The 25397-nt window shown below is 39.5% G+C and overlaps 1 long non-coding RNA gene and 1 other non-coding gene across 2 annotated transcripts; one reads left to right on the top strand and one right to left on the bottom strand.

Moving 5' to 3' along the window:
• Positions 1-1840: 1840 nt before the first annotated feature.
• On the bottom strand, positions 1841-1908 carry LOC133217336 (small nucleolar RNA SNORD77). The gene has a single exon (XR_009726858.1). It is a non-coding gene; the product is annotated as a small nucleolar RNA SNORD77 (small nucleolar RNA).
• A 15583-nt stretch (positions 1909-17491) lies between these two features.
• Positions 17492-24337, top strand: LOC133217333 (uncharacterized). The gene is made up of 2 exons (XR_009726857.1): positions 17492-17692; positions 23370-24337. It is a non-coding gene; the product is annotated as an uncharacterized LOC133217333 (long non-coding RNA).
• Positions 24338-25397: the final 1060 nt, after the last annotated feature.

Genomic DNA, 25397 nt, shown 5'->3' with positions numbered 1-25397 from the left:
CCTTCAGATACTGGAAGGCTGCTATGAGGTCTCCATGCAGCCTTCTCTTCTCCAGGCTGAGCAGCCTTCAACTCTCTCAACCTGTCGTCATACAGAAGGTGTTCCAGTCCCCTGATCATTCTCGTGGCCCTCCTCTGGACTTGTTCCAACAGTTCCATGTCCTTTTTATGTTGAGGACACCAGAACTACACACAATACTCCAAGTGAGGTCTCACGAGAGCAGAGTAGAGGGGCAGGATCACCTCCTTTTGATGCAGCACAGGATACGGTTGGCTTTCTGGGCTGCAAGCGCACACTGCTGGCTCATGTTCATTTTCTCATCAACTAGCACCCCCAGATCCTTCTCCACAGGGCTCCTCTGAATCTCTTCTCTGCCCAACCTGTAGCTGTGTCTGGGATTGCCCCGACCCAGGTGTAGGACCTTGCACTTGGCATGGTTAAACTTCATGAGGTTGGCATCAGCCCACCTCACAAGCGTGTCAAGGTCCCTCTGGATGGCATTCCTTCCCTCCAGCGTATCAACTGAACCACACAGCTTGGTGTCATCGGCAAACTTGCTGAGGGCACACTCAATCCCATTGCCCATGTCGCTGACAAAGACGCTGAGCAAAACCTGTCCCAACACCGATCCCTGAGGGACACCACTCGTTACTGGTCTCCACCTGGACATTGAGCCATTAACCACAACTCTTTGTGTGCAGCCATCCAGCCAGTTCTTTATCCACTGAGTGGTCCACCTATCAAATTGATGACTCTCCAATTTAGAGACAAGGATATCACGCGGGAAAGTGCCGAACGCTTTGCACAAGTCCAGGTAGATGACATCAACTGCTCTACCGCTGTCCATCAGTTCTGTAGCCCCATCATAGAAGGACACCAAATTGGTCAGGCAGGATTTCCCCTTAGTGAAGCCCTGCTGTCTGTCACCAAGTATCTTGTTGTTTTTCATTTGCCTTAGTATGCCTTTCAGGAGAATCTGTTGCAAAATTTTGCCAGGCAAAATCTTTCCCCAAGAGAGGTATAGAATCAATTGCATTTAGTAATAAAACAGTATTTGAAAATATTTTGCCAGTTTTTTTCAAGCCACTGAAGTAAAATAAAAGTAGTTGCTCATATTATTGTTTTGTAACACTTCCAGATTTACCATATGTCTCTTTACCTCCAAGAGGAAGAAAAACATCACTTTCAGAGTCCTTAACTTAAATCACAAATAAGAGTAAGCAGAACAGTAAAATTCTCCCAGACATGGTGCTTCACTGAATGGTTTGAACAATATGGTTGAATTCTCTCATCATTCACCTCAGGAACTTGTTTTCTGCATCCAGGCTGGTGTCTTCTGTCTATTACAGTATTCTTTCTTTGCTTTCTCATTTGTATTGAAACTGAGGTTTTTCTATGAGAAGTTACAGTTTTGGACTTTTACACATCCTGAGTAAAAAGAGTTTCAGTGGAAAAGTTTACGACTTATGATAAGATTTCCTCCATTTAATCGTAATTTCTTTTCCCTTAACTACTGCAATAAAATTAATGAAATATCTTTGCTGACTACAGCAATCTATACCATGCAGAAAATAAAAAAAAAACTTTACTTTTTACAGATATAACAAGTCTTAACCCATACAGAATGAAATAATATTTTCCTATTTTTTTAATAGTTTTAATAAAATGTTTCTGATGTTACATACATGGCAGTGCCAATTACAGTTGTTACAGTCTTTAAATGATATATGAAACCGCTGCATTTTCACTCTTGTAAATGTTTCCTTAAAAGAGTTTCAGAACACGGTATGACTGATTTATCTACTGAATAATGAGTGAAGCAAAGTTCTTTCCAGTTGTAAGCAATATCTGATAGATTGTAAAACATTTAACCAGTCTATATGCTGCAAAATGCATTTCTGATTATTCTATATACTGCAAAATGTATTTCTGATTATGCTGTCATGATGTTCTGATACAGTGTATGTGTTCTTCTATTATTTTTATCATCTGCTCAAAACCTGCAATGGCCTGTTCCATTAAGTAGAAGTTCATTGAGGACATATAAACCAAGAAAGCATTTAAATATATCTTTCAAAAGTGAAAGGAGTTATATTTACTCTACCCATGGATATCTTACATTTTTTGTCTGAAACTCTTTGGAAAAATTCTAGTGCTACATTAAAAAGCAACATCTAAAACTTCAAGTGAATCAACTTAGTCTTGTTAGAGATAAAGGCCATAAAAGTAGTTACAGGTAAAGTGGTTGTTTCTAGTAATTGAATCTGAAGACTTAAGTGCATCCACACTGTAATATTTAGTCAGCAGTTCAAAATGGAGTGCCCCTGATTTGCATGAGAAACCTCTGGAAAAAATACCTCAGGGAATTACATTACGCACCAAGGCTTTTAAAAAGGCCAAGTTTGGCTCATGAATTTAACTAGTCCAAATTTAGGAAACAGATGCAAAAGAGACATTTTCAGCATGGAAATTTATGTCAGATACATTCAATGAGTGCAGACATTCTGTTCTCTTCCTGCACATAGGACATAAATAATTATTTATTGTTGCTTTAGGTATCAAAGAGAAACCCTGAGCACACAAGCTAGTCCCTCAGGAATTTTCAGCATTAACAAGCTTCTTATTTATATACAGATAAAAGGCACCTGCAGCTGTATTTCATTAGAATTAAAAAGGATCCTCAGTGACCAATAAGGCTAATCAAAGCAAAGTTTTTCCCAAAGAGTGTAGCAGTACCCACATTTCCCTTCTGAGCCAGTCAGGATGGATTTAGGCTGTAAGACTGTGTTCAGCCTTCTTCAGACTTTTCTCTGTTAATTGCAATGCATTGTGTACACTGCATCTGTGCTTGTGTACAATAGAATGCGAATGAAAAACAAGACCATTTTTAAAAGGTAAACAAAACTTTGATAGTGCAGCACTCACTAAACTGAATGTTCCACTAAGCCCTCCTGATAGCACTGTGTCTCAGAAGATAATTGTGATGGGAGCTAACTAGGTAACCTGCTAGATTAAAATAAGACAAGGTAGTTTTTGATGGCAAAATACATGTTTTGCTGTCCTTTCTGCATTAAACATAGGAAACTGTTCTCAAATCTGCCTTGCTTTTTTTTAATCATGTCGACACCTTAGGACATGGACTGTATGCCAAAATAAATAAGGAAAATCAATAGTACCTTCACATTTGTATCTGTGAGTTGCCAAATGCTGATATTTATTATTGCATTATCAAGACCTGTGTTGAGCCCATCCAATTTTTGTGAGCAATAAAACACTATATTTTAACCATAAATTCAGTTCATGTAAACTCTGTTTCTCAAAGATATCTCAAAGAAAATGTTTCTGGGGTTTGTATTTACTGTGATAGATGCTAAAAGCTGCTTGGTATCAGCTGAGTCCTGGTGAGACAGATTGTTCAGGAGATGCAATCAGAGATACATGATTAATACACCTATCCAGAGTACTTATGTAACTCCTGTTCTCAAAGTACTGAACACCACACGCTTGTGTTTAGCCTCATAAGATCTCCAAAAAGTAGAGACATACTCTCCATCTCTGTTTTCGTACAATTCAGATGCAGCTAAGCTAAATGCAGGTCATCCATAAAGTCTCTAGCAAAGCAGACTGGAATACAAGTCTCCATAAACTTACCTCTTTGCTGGACTCTCCTTTTTTTATTTCAATAACTGTGAAGTCTATCTAATGAATATCATTCTATGCTACTCATTTCTCCATCTCTGTAAGAGCTGGCAGGAAAAAAAGAAATAGGAGATTCTGGAAATCTGAAGAACAAGGAAAATAACAAACTTAAGCAACAGAGATGCCAGAAACAAGAGAGGAGGCAGAAGTAACTTGGTTCTTAAAGTGCTGTTTCTTATCTTTAGCCCATTTCATACTGTGCATCATGGTCAAAAGGGGTAAATGTAAGAGCATTCCAAACTGACATCAAACAGCATAGGGATATTTTATAAAACAGGGAAAATGGCAGCACCAGAATCTCTTCTTCAAGGAAATGAGTTGAAAATGCATTGTGTCAGACTATTCACTCTCCTAGTCTAGATTGATCAATATCTTTTTCTCTCTCCTTTTGTCTCATTTCACAAAAGAAATCAAACAAAGAAGTTGGCTTACCTTTCCTTATTGCTCCATTTTCTGTTCTTCTGTTAAGAATCACTGCTCTTCTATTCCCAGAGCCCCCCTGATTGATAGGTCAAGAAAATGTCCATAAGAAGACTAAGCAGTTTGAGTTCTTTGACAAATCATGGCACAGAAAGCTCCTAAACAACTTGCTGCTAACAAAAATATAGAAGGGCTTTACTGGCCTCACTAATACAGGTTGCCCTTGTTCTGAGCCCACCCAAAGCCTGTGAATAGGCCTCTCAGGGGAGGGTGTTAGCAAGAAGACAATCCTGGGAACACCCCAAGTCTGCTTCTTTTCATACACGGTTCAAAAGCAGTCAGTCTTTCCAAATTTAGGTCTTATGCAGCCAAGGTTGTGGATCACATGGCTGTCACAATGGTGCTAAATGCATCTGCCTCCAAGAATGATCCTCTGACCAAGACATTAAGGGCAGCGACATGACTCAGTTCCTTCCAGATATAACTGTTCACAGTGATCTTCTTCAGCACTTACCACATCTTTTCTGAATGTCATGTAGGACCAAAAAGCCCTTATACGTCACTATTAGCATTTATATGTTTTTTAGGTCAAAGTGCCTGCAATAGTCCTATTAATCATTATACACTATATTCAGCTTTAAATTAGTTTGTCAGTTATTACAGGGAATTAATGTAAATTAATATAACTGAACAGCTTTGGCTATCTAGCGTCAAACATCACGGATTCAGTGATTTCATGGTAATTTCAATTTACTTTGGATTGGGCCTCTTTCAGCTGCTGACGCTGCTGACACTGCACACTGCCAGCCTCAGCAAGAAGAAATGTTCCCTCAGAGGTTTTCTTTAAAGAGCCCTCATCTGTCCAACTCTTCCAAAAATCTCTTCTGTGCTGTTGTGTAAGAAGTTCTGGAAGACCATAAGATTGTAGTCAGAAAACGGTATCTCGCTTATTGCAAATGTATGGCACTATGGGTAAGAGTTACCCTTCTATGGTAAAAGAAGAGGAAGGCAAAATTCAGGTTGGATAGCACCCAACATCTTTGGATTGAGCACTGAGAAAACTGGAGTGTTGCATACTGGCATTCTAGGACTATAATTCTCTTAATCCTCCCGCACACAGACAGCACAGATACAGAGAGCTCATTAGTGTGGCTTCTTGTTACACTATATGTGACAAATTCATCCCTCACCACTTCTAACTGGAGAAATGCTACTGAATTAGAAAGCCTGTCCCTTCATTATTACTCACTGTAGAATGCCACTAACAGACTAGGGCAGACATAGTTTTCTAAACCAAAGTCCAATACCATTAATTATTTATTTTAGTTGAATTTTGCTCTGTGGGAAGCACTGGGCACAGTTCTGCATTAAGCTCTGACAGTGTACTTTGCTCTTTAGCTAAAGACTCTTTGGGTCTGCTATGCTTTTCCTGGATGTTTTGCTCCCGGTGTCATGGGCTCCATCATGTTTTTCATGAAGCAATAAATTAGAATCAAAAAATCACATAGGCCATATCACAGAGATGTACATGCAAGGAGAAGCTACTATTCCTTTCTTACCAATCTGTATTAATTATCAATTTCAAATACATTAGCTGGAATCTGTATAACACTGAAAGTAACAGAAAACAAAAAGGCTGTTTGTCGGTTGCTTTGGAATTATATATATATATATTTTCACTTGAGCAGATATTTGAATTAAAAACAATTTTGTCTTCTTTATTTCTATTATTAAAGGCTTCTAACAGTAAAAGTGCATTTAAAGTTTTAGACCTGTGACAATCTTATTCTGTTTCTAATTAAACTTCAGTTATAAGGCATGAACTCCTGGTCACATTTAAGTCCCTTTCCCAAATGCACAACTTCAGCTTTACAGTCACCTTTAGTAATAGGTAATTAGCTTAAGATCAATATTTTAGTCAAAGGAAAAACACTGAAAATAATTTAAATCAATAAGTCCCATGCAAATAGCGTTGATATTCTGGGCTGAACTGACCACTTACAAATACTCACTCTGGCTGTATTGAAGTACTCAGAGATGTCCTTTGACATTCATTTGTTCCAAATATGTCTTTGTGCCTGTTCTGGGACTAATAGACACATTCTCCCTCCCCACTTATGATGAGGGACAAAAATTGGACTGCAATTCCCAAGGCATTTAACAGTACAAATATAGTCTACAATCAGACTTGGACTATCAGGGTGCAGCCACTGTTGCAAAGCCTTTCCTGTACCATAAAATTCACAAAATGTGCCAAAGCAGCTGATACTGACAAACCTTCCACAGTCCTAACTCTATCTGGAAGCCTATCTCAGGGGAATGCATGTCAGCCTAAATAGGCCAGTGTAAAGGTAGATGATGTGCTCTGGAGAGAGTCAGGTTACTGTGTGTAGGTGATTAGCTGAATCTCCAGAGGGAAGCTAGGACCATACCTTAGTCATCTCTGATGCTATTCATTCCCTTCCCCTTCTCTTTTTACCCCCTGCAGTCATTCATTATACTTCAGACTGGCAGCAGTGAAAGACTGAATATATTACTTATTTATTCCTAGAATCGATAGTTATTAGAGTAGGTGCAGCATCATGAAACGCAGGCTTTAGCTCATGGAAGTGACATTAAGTCATAACTGTAGCCACCTCCAACCTTAGAACTTCAAAATACCAGGTGGATTGATGACCTTTTTGCACTGAGCACACCATGCATTGCACAAAGAGCGCACAGGAGATTTAGAGCCCAAGTAAACACAACATCCAGAAGGCAGGAAAATAAAAGAATCACAGAATCATGACTCACAGAATCAACTACGTTGGAAGACCACTAAGATCATCAAGTCCAACCTTTACCCCAGGACTGCTAAGCCCACCACTAAGCAATACCACTGAAGGCCTCATCTGCATGGTTTTTGAACACTTCCAGGGACAGTGATTCCACCACTACCCTAGGCAGCCTGTTCCAATGCCTGAAGAATTTTTCATAATATCCAGTCTAAACCTCCCAAGGCACAGCTTGAGGTCATTGCCTCTTGTCCTATCACTTGTTTCCTGGGAGAAGAGACTGACCCCCATCTCAGTGCAACCTCCTTTCAGGTAGTTGTAGACAGCGGTAAGGTCCCCCCTGAGCCTTTCTTCTCCAGACTAAACCTTCTAGTTCGCTCAGCCATTCATCATCACACCTGTGCTCCAGGCCCTTCACCAGATCACTACCTTTCTCTGGGCCCACTCCAGCACCTCAATGCCTCTCTTGTAGTGAAGGGCCCAGAACTGAACACAGGATTTGAGGTGCAGCCTCATCAGTGCCCGCTAGAGGGGGATGATCTCTGCCCTGGCCCTGCTGCCACACTATTACTGATGCAAGCCAGGATGCTGTTGCCCTTCTTGGCTGCCTGGGCACAAGCTGGTTCTTGTTCAGCTCTTTCAGTCAGTACCCCCAGGTCCTATTCTGCTGAACAGCTTTCCAGCCACTCTTCCCTAAGCCTGTAGCATCGCATGGGGTTGTTGTGGCCCAAATGCAGGATCCGACACTGAGCCTAGTTAAACCTCATACTATTGGCCGCAACCAATTGATCCAGCCTGTCCAGATCCCTCTGCAGAGCCTCCCCATCACTCAGCAGATCAACTCCCAGTAAACTTGGTGTCATCCTCAAATTTACTGAGGATTTACTGATTATTCAATCTCCTCATCCAGACCATCAGTGAATATGTTAAACAACACTGGCCCTAACATCAAGCCGTGAAGCACGCCACTGGTCGCCAACTGGGTGTGACACCACTCACCACCACTCTTTGGGCTCAGCCATTCAGCCAGTTTCCAACCCAGAAAAGAATACACCTATCCAGGCCATAAGCAGTCAGTTTCTCCAGGAGAACGCTGTGGGAGACAGTGTCAAATGCTTTACTAAAGTCTAAATAGACAATGTCCACAGCCTCCCCCTCATCAACCAGGCAGGTCACCTTGTTGTGGAAGCAGATCAGGTTGGTCAAGCAGGACCTGCCTTCATGAACCCATGCTGAGTAGTCCTGATCGCTCTGTTTTCCTGCACATGCTGTGTGATCTCACTTAGGATAATCTGCTCCATGACTTTCCCTGGCACTGGGGTCAGGCTGACAGGCCTGTAGTTTCCAGGGTCTTCCTCCCTGACCTTTTGTAAAGAGGTGTCATGCTGGCCAACCTCCAGTCCTCTGGGACCTGCCCGCTAGACCAGGACTGCTGATAGAGGATGGAGAGTGGCGCAGCAAGCTCCTCTGCCAGCTCTTTCAGCACTCTTGGGTGGAACCCATCCATAGACTCGCGTACATCTAAGTGGAACAGGAGGTTGTTAACCAATTCTTTCTGAATTATCGAGACTTCATTCAGTTCCCCACCTCTGCCATCCAACTCAGGGAACTAAGTACCCTGAGGATGGCTGGTGTGACTATTAAAGACTGAAGCAATGGCAACATTAAGTACCTCAGCCTTGTCCTCATCCTCAGTCACGAGGTTTCCCACAGTATCCAGTAGAGGTGGAGGTTCTTCTTGGCCCTTTTTATTGCTAATATATTTGTAAAAGTAATTTTTATTGTCTTTTATGGCAGTGGCCAGATTTAGTTCCATCTGTACTTTCGCCTTTCTAACTTTCTGTCTACATAACCCAGCAACATCCTTGTACTTTACATGGGGCTACAGTCCCTTCATCCACAGGTGATAAACTCTTTCTTTTTTGTCCCCATGGGTTCCAGTTCGATCTCCCTGTTCAGCCAGGCTGCTTTTCTTCCCAGTTTGATTTTCACCACATAGGTACCACCTGCTCCTGCACCTTAAGGATTTCATTCTTCAAGAGTGTCCAGCCTTCCTGGACCCTGTGTTCTTCAGTAATGTTTCCCAAGGAATTCTGCCAACAGGCCTAAACAGGCCAAAGTCAGCCCTCCAGAAGTCTAAGGTAGAAGTTCTGCTGACCTTCTTTCTGAGTTCTCCAAGGATTGACTATTCAATCATTTTACAATCACTTTGCCCAAGATGGCCTCCAGCCATCACATCACTCAGCAGTGCTTCTCTGTTTGCGAACAACAAATCTATCTAGGCATCTCCCTTAGCTGGTTCACTAACCAGCTGGGTTAGGACATTATCTTCCACACCCCTCAGAAATCTCCAGGATTGTTTCCTCATTGCTGCGTTGTACTTCCAGCAGACATCTGGAAGGCTGAAGTTTCCCATGAGAAGAAGGGCAAGCGATAGTGAAACTTCTCCCAGTTGTTTGAAGAACACTTCATCCATAGTTTCATCCTGGCTAGGTGGTCTGTAACAGACACCTACCAGGATATCTGCTCAGTCGGCTTTCCCCCACAAACATTCAGCCTTCTCACTCACAACATAGAATTCAAAGCAGTCAATGCATTCCCTGACATTAAAAACAACATGTTTTTTTATGTCATGATCAGAGCCTTATTAGAGCTAGGAACAAAATTTGGGACACCCAGCTCCTAAGCCATTAAACACTGCTCTCACCCTCATATTAGATCATTATTAAAAAAATAGTGGTAATGGTTTAGTTTGGTTTTGTTCTTTTAGCTGCTAATTTTCACTGGTGTCCTCCACCTCCTTGAAAAGAAAGCTCACAACAGCATTCCTGAAGGGAAAATATATTTTTGTAAAATCACCTTTCCAAAGAAGTGATGCAAGGAGTGAACCAACAAAATCAGATCCTGTGAGCAGTAGGAGGAGCAGGCAAAAGGAATGTCTGCAGAGTAATGGTGTGGGAAGCCTCACTCCATTACTCTCAGTGCAATTGATTTTAAAAATCCATTATATTATCCTCACTAAAAACACTGAGGTAGTTTCCTTTTCATCCTCTCCTATAATGACTAAGAACATAAACTTCATTTCAACATGGGTGCACTTCCTGAAGCAAATATGTGGTGTTCAGCTTGTCAGCAACTGTGACATGATCTTGTACACCAAATTACAGTATCATTTCAAAAGACTGTAGGCTCTCTGCTCTGTTCTTTCTGTTCATGCAAACCCAAAATAATTTCTAAGAAACATTTTGTTAATTTGTTGGATTTACAAGAAAAGGATTTTAGTAGGGATTATAAACTAACACCACTGTGGTTACCAGAAACCTTTGTATTCTACTAAAATTTTTGAAGTGTGCGTTAGCTTCCACTGAAGTCAAATGTAAAACTGAGAATCAAACTGGCCCGGAGTAAAGTTTCATGTTGTCCTGGCCATTGGCTGAAAATTAGGATAGCTATTACAGTAGTTATGCAGATGGAAGTATTTAAAGAAAACAGCAGTGAAGACAAAAGTTTATCCAGAAGGGGCAATTTCAGATTAACCCTTCTCATGCATTTAAACTAACTATACTGACCTTGTTCTGACTTGGAAGGTCAATCTTAACAAAATAAAAAAAAAGAAAAAGTTTTCAAACCTACGTTTTTCATTAGTAGAATATGTTTTGTGCAACTGCCATGTTACAGAGAACCAGGTAGCAAGGATGAACAGTAACAATAGCCACAGGAAAATCTCTGTATCCTTTCTTTTGCCCTCTATTTCAGAAATTATATGCTGCCTTAAACCATGTTCCTCACATAAATACTTGCTGAGAACATGGCATAACCTACTGCAGACAAAGGATTGAAAAAGTAATAACACGGAAATTACCTCAACACTGGGTCTGGGTCAGCACCATGGAAATCTCACTTGTGCACCAAAAATAGGGTTTTAATTGTAACATAAGTGTTTCTGCTCTGCAGAAAGAGAAATTTCACCCAAAGAGAGCTGCAGGCCTGCACAATTAACATCAAAATGAGCCAAGCAGAGGAAACATTTATATTAGGCTATACTTCACCTTTTCTGTGTTTTTCAGTATGCTCATGAGACACTGCTTGAGTAACACTGATAACTGGTTCCTAGAGCAACTCTCTGTTGTGTAAGGAACACTTATTTTTGCAAGACATGGCAAATGGGTTTAATTTGCATGAACTTGTCACTGGACTTTACAATGTCCTCTGCTTTATCTCATATAACATTTTTTTTTCTCCTAGTATTTTCAGTTGTAATGTAGAATAATTCCATGAGCCCCCTTTAGCACTGTCTTCCTGATTGCTAAGTGCAAGTGTTTCTTTATGAGCTGCCTTCCATCCTCTATTGTGTTTGTATTTCTGTCCCATCCTTCACTGTACCACAAGGAAAACAATGTGACATTTTGTAATTTATTTATTTTTTTCAACATCTGGAACTACAAGGCCCAAGGTTTTGTGGGGTTTTCTTGTTTGTTGTTGGTTTTTTTTCCCCAAATTGTCTATTAACATTTCACAAGGCAGCAATATATAGTTATTTTTACAGTCTCAAGTTCCCTGCTGAACAATTTCCTTTGACACAATTTCAACACTTTCTCACTGAATTTTACTGCTGTAGTGAACAGTGCCAAAGGCTTTACTCAAAGTAACCTCATAAGCATCTTTGCACTCATAGTTTCACGGCATTAAGATTAAGAGTAGGTTTTTCAAAGCACTTAAATGACTTAGTTCACATACATTTTCTAAAAAAAGAGGTGGGCATCCAATAAATTCCATGAAAGCCAGCAGGATGCTTAACTTGTGCTCTCACAAGTAAGGCAGTTTTCCATCAACTAGCTAAGCATCAATTGCTACCTAGCCACAGGAACGTGGAGCGCAGGTTTTGCAAAGAAGCCTGGAAAAGTTTTGGGGCATGATTAAATTATTATTAGTACAGGAGACCAGGGTTGTCACTTTACTGCTGCCAAAAATTATAGGCAGTCTGCTACAAGCATCATACCTTGGAACTGTGGTCCTTTCTTCTGCTGACAATAACCTGCACTGTGCTCTCCACATTCCTACTCTACGCTATTGGAAAACCCTTTTCAGATTTGCTCTCTTAATGATGAACCCTTCCACCCCTCTTTAACACACAGCTTTCCAACACATAAATACTAAATATTTTTGCTGAGACTAATTCTAGTAATGAGCAGGGCAGTGCAAAGGAAGGTTCACTTATAGAACAGTCAAACCAGCAGGATACTCTGTGATATTTGTTTTTCTTCCAAAGGATGAAAAAAACAACCCCAAAGTTATAATTGAAAAACAGCAAGTGGCTTAGACACACAACAGCATTATCATGCTGGAAGAGGCTTGAAACTAACGTATTTCATCTTGCTGTCTGTCCCTCGTAGGCAAGGACATGTATACCGTCAATCACCATGACAATGGATATGGTAAACTCGCGGTAGCTTAGATGGTCAGAGCCATCTATCTCCAAGTCTTCTCTGCACCTTTCCTATCCCTTACATATACTCTTAACCAGGGTGTGCTCAGCCACTTCTTTTTATCATTAGAGGTGTGGGAAAGACATGTTAAACATATGCCTTCATCCAAAATTGCATGACTTCTCAACCGACACCTGACAAAAAGTAACAAAATAACATTATGTTGACTACAGTAGGGTTTCAAAGCCCCAGTTCACGTACTTTGTGCCAGAGTCCATAGAAACAGAAGAGGATCACCTGTGCCTACCTGTATTTTTGGAAGAGACTGAGGAAGGGAGAAAGAAGCACAGGGCATTGAAGTACCCAAAGCTAAGCTGTACGCTCACAGCACAGCCAGAGTTGCATCCCAGCTCTCCAGTATCCTGGTGTCAGACTTGGTACAGACAGAGCTTGTATGAAGGAGGTGCTGATAATAGATCTATACCTCAGCACAGAGGCCAGGAACATTTCCTAGGTAGGGCATCATGTCAGGAAAAGAGGATTCAACCTCCTTCTCAAGCAGATACAGCTTAGCACCTGCTTTGATAATAGACTAGAATATTCATGAGCACCATGCTCATATACATTCTCAGACAGGTAATTTGACTTTCCTCAGACTCCTCACATTACCTCACCTCTCTCCAGCAGACTTATTCCTAGCAATGTTACACTGCAAGGCTGGTGTTTTGCAAGATTCACTGATTATGCAAAATACCTTCCATTTCACCAGCAGCTCACTCCATCACTCTAGACTACCACTGTCTTGTCACCAGCCTCTGTGCTTCTTATTGAAAGCTATTTTATCTGCCTGAGGAAATCTAAACTATCAACCTATATTTTTTAAACTGCCAAAAATGAAAAAAAATATATCAATTTCTGTTCCTAACAGTCCTTAGTAGCTGCCCTCTCTTCAGCTTAAATATCTGCCCACTTTAGGCACATTTCTCCTGTCTCAGTCATTCTCCAGCACCACAATCTCTCGTTTATCCAATTTTAACCACATACAGCCAGGGACAATGTTACTGGTAGGAACAGTCACCCTTTTAGAGATAAGCACACAAAGCAGCAACAGTAGTTTGCTGTGAAGAAACTTGGAGTCAAATGAGTGTGTAACAATAGAGATAAATTGAGACAGAGGATAAAATCCCCAGTCACAGAGCAGACTAACCCTGGGCAGGCAGTACCTCCAGCCAGAAGCAGAGCATCTGAGGGTCTGTTTCTTTTCTTTTACACTTTGGCACTACTTTACATAGCTCATCATGCCAACAAAGTATTTGATTTCAATTTTATCAGGCACTGCAGGCTGACACAATTAAATCTAATTAGCAAATCCCTCTGCTCCTGAGCATCCAATCCAGAAAGATTTTACCTTCTAGCTTGAACTAGCTATAGGAACTCTAGTTATTTCAGCCATTACAGCTTTGATAATACCCTGGAAATATTTACAGAAATTGGATTTTCACTGTTTCAAGAAGCACCTGCCCAACACTTCACACAGATATTGAGAGGTGTACATTAGCAACATAGGACCATAATGTCAGCCAAATAGCTCTGTTAAAACCTGTCAGACCCAAGTTCTACCCAAAAAAAAAAAAAAAAAAGAAGAGGAGAAACAAAAAAGGCAAATTTTGTTTCCCAGGGGACTGACTGCTACTGCTAAGGGTGTGTGGGGCTTCACAGAGTAAACATCAAACCTCAGACTTCCTCAGGAAGAAATACGGCTGCCATTGCACCCAGCAGAGATGGGTCATGCTGCGAGGGACTGGGAAACAGTTTTGTGGAACCTGGCTCTAATGTTTTCTTCCCTACAGTGAGCTTAAATATCACTGCCCAAAAATGACAAAAGTGCAAATTACAATGGTTGTGCAGTCAATAGCTAGAAGCAAAAGAAGTTACAACAGAGAGATTTATATTAAATATTTATACAAATATCTTCATGTGATATTCTAAATGTTCATATGTACTTAGTTAAAATCAACCAATGACTCAGATTCATCTCTTTAGCAATCAACAGCAGTGAATACAAGGCAGCAAATCAGGTGTCCACCATTTGTTTTTATTACATTACCTTCACAAAAAGTAATCTTGTTGTAGCCATGTAATTTTCATGAGCCATAGCCAGATCTGAGGTAACTCAACTTCACTGATGAAAGAAGACATAATTATAGCAGATCAATGGCATAATATATTCAATGCTGTTACTTGTACACGCACATCTATTTAATAATCAGTTGACTTAGCAAGTTTTTTAATTAAATATTAAAATTAATTTTATGGCTCTGGAATGTGGGAACAAAAAGCACTATACAAATGAGATCAAGATTACATCTTTGTAACTGGTACTGGACAAAGGAAACTGTTACGAATTCAATAAAAGTCAGAATTAAAAAGGTAGAAACACATTTCCCTTTAATCATCAAGAAGAGCAAACTCCTGACCTGGCCGCAGTAAAGAACTGAATTAAACATATTTAAAGTCACAAACAGAAGTTTTTAAAATTGTGCTTATATAGCACTGACTTTCAACTCAACCTTATGAAAAATACAAAAGAAATCAGTCCCTGCACTAAATACATTTCAGCAGGTAAATTCTTTAACTCTGTAACAGGTTGTATGTTCCATAAGTTTATTTTCAGAACTGAATCCTAACTAGGATACTGAATGTTAACACAAACTTTAATTTGATCAGGAAGGTCACAGTAGTCTGTTATTGTCATATTTCTTTGATGTGTAGAAAGCTCAACATTATTTTCAAGAATGGGTCAGAAAAATATAAAATAATATTTAATGGAAATTACACCTACAAGAAATTAATAAATATTCCTAATATTTTTACATAAGTAAAAGATCAGCATAATCCTTTTTCATTCTTGCTAGAGATACAACAGCAGGTTGTAATGCCTGTAATAGCATACATAATATTGCTTTAACCTTATGATACATCGCTGCCTAGCAATAAGTTACTGTTCTTCTCCTGTATGATGCTAAAGTTGTAAAGCAAGAAAAATTAAAAGCCAACAAACATGAACTGACATTTAGTCTTGCTTTTGTTGAGAGAAGCAATTTTCAGCATTTTTTTCTCTTCTTTTTTGTTCATGGACAGTTAAAAAGATTCCAGGAGGAGGTAGAATTTAGATGGTGAATACAAAGTTACTACAATTCTGAGAATTGTTTTGTTCTTAATTTACCTCTTGCAGCATACTCAGAACTAGCCTGCACTCAAGTTTGTGTGAGCTGCAGACTGGAAACCACTGTTGAATATAGAGCACTAGGAATTAAAATAAATTCATGTCATCACTGTAGCCAGATTAAGAAGAAAAACCCTATATAAACATGTCTTCAAATCCACAATTATCAAGGGAAGTAAAGGCTTTCTCTTTTTTTTTCCTTTTTTTTTTTTTGATTAATAAAATGTTGTTTCCTACTCACAAATGACACTCCATCAAGTCCAGCTGCTCCTTTGCCTCAGCAACTAAATCCAGTTCAGCAATACCTGTGTTAAGAAAGTCTTCCTAATTCCTCAATAACACTTCTGGTAAAAATAAATAAAAAAGAAAATAATAATAAAAAATTAGATAAATAAATAAGAGAGACTAGGACTGGCCCTAACTTGTGTTATGTCACGGCGTCAAGGCTGACCTTGAACCTGCACCTCCATTTTTCAAGGCCAGAACTGTCATTCCTGAGGTTTTCCAGCTGGAAGAACCTTCCCATGGGACACAAATTCACACATCTGGGTGCACGTCTGTATCTTAAACATGAACTGGAATGCCACTTGGAATTTGGACACCCCCATAGAAGTTCTTTGGTAAAGCAGGACTAGGGGACCACTTGTAACCTTCACTTTGAGGTTCTTTAAAGAGCTCAGAATTTCTCTAAGAGGTACTGTTTGAAATGGTGCAAAGGCCATAGGCATAGGGAACCTTGACTATCTCATCATGCATTTTGCAATGAATTTTACCTACAAAATCTTTTATTCCTTGTTGTTTTTTTTTTTTTTTTTCTGTTGCTGTTTCTTCCTGGCACAGCAGCTTTAGTAGATCTTTTCCTCTTCTTCATAACTTAGCAAAATAAGTCTTGTGACTATAATACCAGAAAAGAAAAAAAAAAAGACCAGGGACTGAAACTCATTACCATAAATTAAAACACATTTCTTTCCCTTGAGGTCTTAATTAAAAGCAGGAAAATGTATTAAAAAATAAATATGAGACTAAAAAAAATATCAGAGGAAATATTTAATAGCTGGACTTCATCCTGTATCTTTGCTATTCTATTCTGAGTTTTGTGACAGATTTCAAAGAAAGCCTGCAGGCTAATATTGCTAAAGAATGTTTTATAAATATTTATATTTAGCTAATTCCCTTCTTATTCTTACCTCCTCCAACACAGTTGGAGTAAAATGTTTCTTTGTTCATAATCCATTTCTTCTTGTTTTACAAAATATACTTGAAACATATCTAGGGAAAAAACGCACAATATATCAGATAGATAGATAAAATATTTGCAAATCCAAATAACCCTCATCATACACAGTGGCTTCAACCTCACAGTCTGACCTCATTAATTAGCCCAGCACACTGAAATTAGGACAGTAAATTGATAGAAATCATAATGGGAAGTACTGAAGCCCTGGCTGTGTTCTAGAGCAAGATCTGCAAAGACTAACTTGTGAGACAGTGAGTTGGGAAATTCTAATGAGATTTTCTTTACATATTTTTCTTTTTTCTCACCAACTCTACTTTCAATTTTTCAGTTGTCTGCTTTTTTTCTATTTAAATTTCTTTTTTTGTTGTTGTTTGTGGTGGTGGTGATGGTGCCAACAGTTTTGCTTTCCCACTGTTACCTTTAGGCCTATAGCACGGACATAACCTTCAAGTTAGAATCATAGATTAGTTTGGGTTGGAAAGGACCTTCAAAGGCCATCTAGTCTAACCCCCTGCAGTGAGCAGGGACATTCAACTAGATCAGGTTGCTCAGAACCACATCCAGCCTGGTCTTGAATGTCTCCAGGGATGGTGCATCCACCACCTGTGTGAGCAACATGTGGTGATATTTTATCACCCTCTGCAAAAAAACATTACTCCTTATCCTATCACAGCAAGCCTGCTAAAAATTCTCTTCCTATTTTTCTTATAGGCCCCTTTAAGTACTGAAAGACCACAATAAGGTCTCCCTGGAGTCTTCTTCAGGTTGAACAAACCCAGCTCTCCCAGCCTTTCCTCACAGGAGAGTGTTCTATCCCTCTGATCATTTTTGTGACCCTCCTCTAGACCCTCTCCAGCAGGTCCATATATCTCCTGTATTGAGGACTCCGGAGCTGGTCACAGTACTCCAGGTGAGGTCTCACCAGAGCAGCATAGTGGGGCAATTTCTCATCCACCAAACAGTCCACCCATCAAATCCAACGTAGAGAGTAAGATATTGTGGAGAATCTTTGCGCCAAACATCTCCAAGACACTGTATCTCTTTCCATATTTAAGCTCTTACCACATAGCTGAAACTTCTGTCTCTATTGAACCTTACTTTGCCTATGCTTGTTCAAAAAAATGTCTAAAGTATCAGTTTCATGATCTTATAGGCCATGAAACTGTCCCTCTCCCATTCCGGTTGAACACTGTAAGTGTAGGGAATATTTTTAATTGGAAGAATCTCACTAACTATATCAATTCTTTAGGATTCAGGAGCTGCCAAGTCTAAATACATGTTCTGCATATGTTTTGACTGAATAGCAAGCAATAATTCTGGATATATACAAACTGTGGTTTGTCATTCTCTGTTTTGCATTTCTCCATATATCTCTCTTCCATTCCACCGAAATATGTTCCTGTGATGTCCCACTCATCATGAAATATCAATCTCCATTTCCATTCCTCCATAAACCCACCTTTTCTGCTTATGAAAGTTCCACAGTAGCAGCTTTGTGCTACTCCCAGGCTTCCCTTAGATGCAGGAGGAACTATCTGTATGTGCTTCTGAAAATTTCTCCTTTCAGTGTTTAAAAATGTTCCCCCTTACATTTACACAAATATTGATGGCTGTTGAATTCAGCAATTAGTAGTCTGAGACACTGCCTGTCACAGCAAGCAAATACTTTCTATATACTACAGCTATTTCTAGCTGATCTTTACATTGTAATTTCACTGTGAACAAAGCAGTTACTTTGTTTTATTTGGTGTTTATGAAGAATTGGCCTGGGTTTAAGCTTGCACAAATCTGTTTGCCTTTAAGAATATTCTTTTTTTATGCTAGGCTTTAGAGATGGTACCTAGAGATAGACTATCATCTGAAGAGTGGTATTTATGGAATGATGGCAGTTACAACTAAGGAACATGAGTAAAATTCTTCTTTAAATAGTGAAATGTGTTCTGGGAGAGAGAGCCATCATCAAGTATATAGCCAATATTCAGATGGAAGCCAGAACAAAACCTAATTTTGCCTGAGGTGGTAATGACTTCCTTTGTCCTCACAGATTGAGTTCTGATATGTGAATGATCTCTTTTTGTGTCTAAAACTGTGTGAAGACATGAATAGGGGTGTCATTTTGGACTCAAGTCTATGTTATTTGTCATCCATTCAAAGGGGATTTCGCCTGCCTGACATCTGTGAAAAAAAAAAAAAAGTTTTTTTCCATTTGTTTTTACTTTTAGTTTAAACTTATCAAGGCCTCCTTCCTACCTGGAGAGGAAACTTAGAGAAATCTTTTTTGTTTGGTTATTTTTTTCCTCGGTAGTTGCTACTCATTGCTAGCAGGTGTCTGTAACAATCATAGTGTGGTAACAAGCTGACCTTTCACAACATACCATATTACTGCGAAATCCCAATATGTCATCTAAATTCTAGTTCCTAATAGGTAAAGGTACAGAAACATATCAATCATATATAAATGGAATCTTTGTTCCTCAAATTTACTGTGAATAGATCTTAATCCTAAAGAAATCCAGTGATGTCTGCAGACCACTGTATCTTTTGTAGTTTACTATGTTAATTCTGCTCCAAGTAGCTTTCAGTATTGTTGAGCAATAAGATAGATCACCTTTTTAGAAGAACAGTAACAGTAACAATATTTCCCAATTTCCTGATTTTCCACAATTTCCGCAGTTTCCACAAATACTTGCCTTGCCCCACATCACACTTTACTGGAACTATTGACAGGAACAAAGATCTTCAAAAGACAGTATAAACTCTGCAAACTTTTTTCAGAAATGATTTTTCAAACTGCATGAAAGAGCAACATCAGAAATAAGCAGAGTTCATTAGTTGTGCCTCTAGTCAATCAGCTAATTAACTCTAGTCCAAACCAGCACATTTGGTTAGATGATTGACTAGAAATGTAAAAAAACACATCCAACCAACAGATTAATCATACATGATCAGTCCACCTTATCAGCACATTTGAAAGTGTTATTTCTATTATCCCTACCTAATAATAACATCAGGGTGCATTGCAGGTCTTTTCCCTGTATTTCAGTTTTCCAAACATTGAGAAAGTCTGCTGCTTTTACTTGTGAGAACATCTATTTCATAATCCAGCCATTATGTCACACTGATTTAACCTGGTTTTATTTTTTTGGGCTCTGTGGGTGGGTCTAAATATTTGCTGTCATCACTGTTAATGCTTCCCTCACCTCCATTTTCAATATAATCACTGAATGCAATCAACAAAAGCCACCAATTGCCAGTGTAATATTTCTAAACAATTCTTTAAGATTCTCAGGTTTATCTAAGTATCCCACCTAATTTACCTCCAGCTTCCAAGTTCCAGTGACCACTAACAGTTTGCTTCATTATATGAATCCTTCTTGAGGAAGCTTTTATTGACAGCTTGTACTGAAATAATCTACTGGCTTTTCCCATTCATCCAGCTTTGTTTTGCAATGATTTGTGAGATCAGACCTTAACAAAGATTGCTTCATGGATACTGCCTCTTTCATCCTTCTGTGGGTGAGCATCTGTGAGAATAAAGCTCATGTGAAAACCGTTCACATATTACAAGCTGTCACATGTGCCTTATAATCTGTCTCTGCTGCAGATTGCAGAGAAACTTTCTCTGTTTCTTATATAAACTGTGCCAGAGAATATATTATTTTTACCACCTTTTTGTATACATACATAAGATAATTTGTCCTGCATTTTATCCTCAGCATGTGCTTTCTGCATGCATGGACCTAATTCTGAATAGTCATCTCCTTTCTTACTTTCCATACAGCCACAAAACCTCTTCAGTCTCTTCCCACTCTTATGGCAACATGTACAAAAAAGAAACTCTTGGTATCAAAAGCTCATTACTTTGCTGCATTTAGTTAGCACCCTGCAGACTGCTGAAGCTCCTTCTTGCAACACCATGGCGCCAGTTACCTACAGGTAGGGAGGAAATAAGTGGTGCTTGTAGTGCCCCTGCTGAGACTTCACAGCACTGAAGTTCCACTCTAGATAGATAAGTAAAACTAACAAACAGGTCTGTCTCCTAACAGTTTTCAGTGGCACAGCTTTCATTAGCTCAGCTCCACATGCAAAGATCAGAGCAGGAACTCAAACTCATTTCCTATTATGTACATTCAAATATATAATTCAGATTCATTGCTGTGAACATGTCTTTTGTTATTGAGTGTATGTATACAGCACACACAGGGCAAAGTCAATTTCCATTTAAAAAAAAAAAAAGAAATCCATAAGAATCCATTAGAAAACCCATGGATTGGATTATCAGCCATGTTTTGTTCTGTAGTGCTCCCCAATGTCCTTCACATGACATGCTCAAAGGGACGGATGACTTTCTTTTATCCCTCATTCAGCTGACACTTTTCACTACAACTCTTTATACTAAATCTTCAGGGTTTTTCAAAGATTTGAGCAGACAGACAGACAATTTCTCACTAGCTTTTCTTGAATACTTCTCTTGAATGGAACCATTATGAACAGTACTTGACATTTGTTATTAAGGGAGTTCTGTGAAGAAATAGCAGGATAACTTCCACCATTATCAACTTCAGGAATCTATTTATCTGACAGAATATACCAAATGCTCGCAAGAAACCATGGAGTTTTGGAAAAGAATGAATCTTATACTTATTCAGGTGCATATCTGGAGGTAGAAGTAAGAAACATATGACAAAATATCATACAGTTTGGGGTTATTAAAAACTTTATTTTCAGAGCTGCAGGTAGTTAGAGAAGTTTTGTTTTCTTGTTTGGATTGTTGCTTCGCAATCACTGACATTTCTTTTCTGTAGGGTTCCTCTAAATTCAATGGGTTTCTTGTCTGCCTTTTTAACACACTCTCATAGTTTCAGAGAAAAGCACAGTTTGATTTCATTTGCAGTTTAGATGAAGGAGAAAGAGGGAAAAAAAGGGAATGTATCATTCATCATTATACTTGCTCTAAAGAGCCAGAAAATTCCCCTCTGGATGCCTGAGGCTTGGGAAGTGCAGTTCTTCCTAGTGGGGAAGCAGGAAACTTGGCAAGTCCCTGCACTCAGGTCTCGCCAGTTTCTGGCTCCAGTCTGTGCACGCTGCTCAGCTCCCCACCTTTTGTACAATCATCATCCAATAGAAACGAACATGCCAAGCAACACAGGGGAAAAATAAATAAAAAATAATTAAAAAAAAAAGTGAACTTCATAACATCTGGTATTATTTAAAGATCACAATGGAGGGTTAGTTTTAATATTTCTATGCTTAATTTCTCCTTATGAAACAGCAGGAAATGTAAAAACAACAAAACATTAAGGGAACATCTATAGAGCCAAGTTTCTCTCTTTTTGTTTTTTAGGGATTTTTTTTTTAGGTGAACGAGCTTCTCAAGTTAAATAATATGTAAGTAAATGACAAATCATATCTAGATAAAAGTACAGAAAGGCCAGCACCTCTTACTGAGATGCTAAAGAATGCTCAAAGAGCATAGTCTGGGGATGTGTAGCCATGCTAGGACTTTTTACACAACTGTTGAAGCTGTTTGCTTGTAGTCTGAGTGTATGAATACAGGAATTGCTAGGTGAAACCCAGAACAAAGCCTGTGGACAGGCCTCCATATAACAAGTGACTACAGAGTATGTACCTAGAGACATGACAAAGGCAAGTATCTGGAATGTAACTACTTTGGTTCCTGATGTGCTCACCACTACTCCCTGTGCTCAGAGATTTTTTTTAACTCTTTGGATAATTAAGGCACCCTGACATGCCCTGGATTAACACACTTGGGTGTCTAACAAGTTTTAGCCATGCTAGGGATTTTAATGCATATGTAACGCGTGAAAAGCCTCATTATACAAAATTTATTTAAGCCACACTAGGAATGACGTGGAACCTAAGATAAGTAAATCCCTTTCTCCTCCCCTTGTTATTTCTGTAACTCTCTAGGGTAGATCAGCTGTTAAGGTTCTTAGTTTGAGGGAGAATCCCAAGGAAAGGATTACTGTGACATATGTATTATTGAGGAAGTAATTTGAGGAAAATTGAGACATTTATACACTCGTTGGCCAGCTCCTGCGTTATTCAGAGTCACTAAGGGCATCTGACAGACACCTGCTTCAATGTCTGGGGTTTATCTGTCTTGAAGTGCTGAATAAAACACAGACTGGTCCTAACTGATGTAAACCAGAGCCTCTTAAATATATACCTCTGTAACACTCAGAGTGAGACACTCCATCTAATTCCCCCAGTGTACAACATAGCAACACTCAGACATGATAACAGTACTCAGGACCACATTTAGACCCTCAAAGCATCCCTCCTTCATATATGTGATTGTCACACTTTCTTTTTAGTAATCAGAATTTGTTTCAAGCCCCATAAAACAGCCTTTCTTGCTCACATACTTTCAACCTAAGCTCTAGCTGAAAGAGTTTTTGCCCTCTGAGTTGAGTACTTCCATGTGACTGGTATAAGCAGAGCTCTCCTGTCTTCCCTTCTAATGAAAGTACATAAGCTATTATACCTCATCAGTCATAAAGATTTCTCTTTTATTCATTTTTATCCCTGCTGTGGGAATGATGCCTGCTTTTTTTTTCCAGCAGCTGTCTCTTTTTCAAAACCTGCTCACCAGGATACTGTACTTCAGGGTGCAGTATACATGCTGTAGGGATGGTTTGAATTACATGTCAAAAGCCTCACGAGAGAATCATTTGTCAGGAAAACCTTTGTCTGGAATGTCTCAAAACTAAACCTGCACATTCTCTCGCTGACTGTCAAGAGGACCACAAATCTCTACAAGTCTAAGAAGTCTTTTAGTACAAAGATAGATCCAATTCTGTTGACCAATGGCACTACCTCATTCACCTCTGGGTTTATATCACTTACCAAACAAAAGGGGAAAAAAACCACATTTGCCAAAGTTCTTTATGTAATTGTGGGACAGCTCCACACGTTATCTAAATCTATCCCAGTCATACCTGTTCAATTAGAAGCTAGACAAATCCTTGAATAAAAATGTTCATTTTAGATACCATATCAGGTTAACTGATACTGAGTGACTAATCACCTTGGATTTCATTGTGATCAGTACTTAAATTTTACAGGGTTTTCTCATGGAAAGTCAAGAAACATGATAAAGAATGTACAGAAGTGCCTCAACTTAAAAGGAATCATCGGTGCTTCATACTTTATTGCACAGAGCTCAACAGCACCCGAAAGTTGGCCATCCAGGGCTGCACCAGGAAGCCACTCTCCTCATTTGCACCCACCTTGAGCACTGGGCACCACAGAGGACAGTGGTAGACCTTGTGGCATCCACATAGTAGCCAATGCTCAGACATCACTGGGTGGGTCTGACCATTAAGCACCTGGCAGGCACTTTTAGAGCTCTGTAGTCAGCTGTTCCTGATCTAGCATACCTATCATTTAGTAAAGTTTACTATAAACTCTCCAGTCACCTGTCCTGCATGTGGAATCAGGGCTGCTAAAACTGCATTTTCCCTTGAAGCACCAACTATGCAAACAGCAGCAGAAGAGGCATATTTTTCATGCTACCAAAAAAAAAACAAAACCACCCCCCAAAAAACCAAAACAAATAAATAAACAAACAAAAAAAAAACCAACTACCCACCAAAAAACCCTGAAAAAACCCTACCAAAAAAACCAAACCAAACAAAAAAAAAAAGAAAAGAAAAGGAAAAGAAACCCAACAAATTTCACTTTTAGTGTAGTTTGCAAAGAGCTGTGGGGCAGAGGTCTTCCCTCGTGAATAAAAGCAGAGAGTGTAGGCAGGAATCTCCCATCTGCTTTTGCTGCAGTGGGGGGACACCAGCCATCCCTCACACCCAGGGTTTCAGCTGCCTGGGCTTGGGGCCAGAGTCCAAACTGCACAGCTGGAGGCCTTAAAGGAAGCTGTAATGAGAGAAGCTAGAGGCAGCTCCAGCAAAGAATGCCCTCCTACAACTTTCTTGTGGGGCACTTGTAAGTGAAGGCTCTCACCCTCAGTCCCAGCCAGAGCTACGGTTGCAGTAGCATCTCAGCTGGGCAGGAACATAACAGTCTAGACCTGGACCTTAACCCAGCTGGGTAGTACGGGCTCTCAGCTGAGCCTGGTGGCCACCCCCTATCCTGCATGACTGTGCTTAGCTTAGTTCCCCTCCCTTGGCACAGCAGCCTGCCCTGCTGCTCCCCAACAAGTTGTCAGCACAGAGATGCTACAGAGTGCAGGAGAAATGAGAGGGGAAATTGCGGGGGCTTTATGTATTATAAGGTATTTAAAACAAAGTAATTAACAGCATCTAACATGCTGAATGCTTTGCTGCTGTCCAAAAATGACACAACCTATTAGTCTGCTTGTAAAAGCTGCATACTGTTTTTTTATGGGGCCAGTGAGAACATGTTTTATATATGTATACTTTTCATAAAGTGAAAATCACCAATCACTATGTGTGCACAATTGTCATGAATGTTACTGTAACCCCATATGTTCTTTGGTCTTAAAGGCATCATGTGAATAAGCACTGGAAGCATTTGGCTAGTCATAACCAATTATGACCAAGCAGGTCATAATTCAGCACACAGACCTAGGTCTATTAGCTATTAGGTCATCTACATCAGCTATTCAGCTGTGC

Source organism: Neopsephotus bourkii, unplaced genomic scaffold, assembly GCF_033783945.1.
Source record: "Neopsephotus bourkii isolate Nb327-2 ecotype Australia unplaced genomic scaffold, CSIRO-AGI_Nbou_v1 NB_1132, whole genome shotgun sequence".
In the NCBI taxonomy this organism is placed as follows: Eukaryota; Metazoa; Chordata; class Aves; order Psittaciformes; family Psittacidae; genus Neopsephotus; species Neopsephotus bourkii.
Note: the sequence above shows the minus strand (reverse complement) of the source record. Positions and strands in the feature narration are given on the sequence as shown.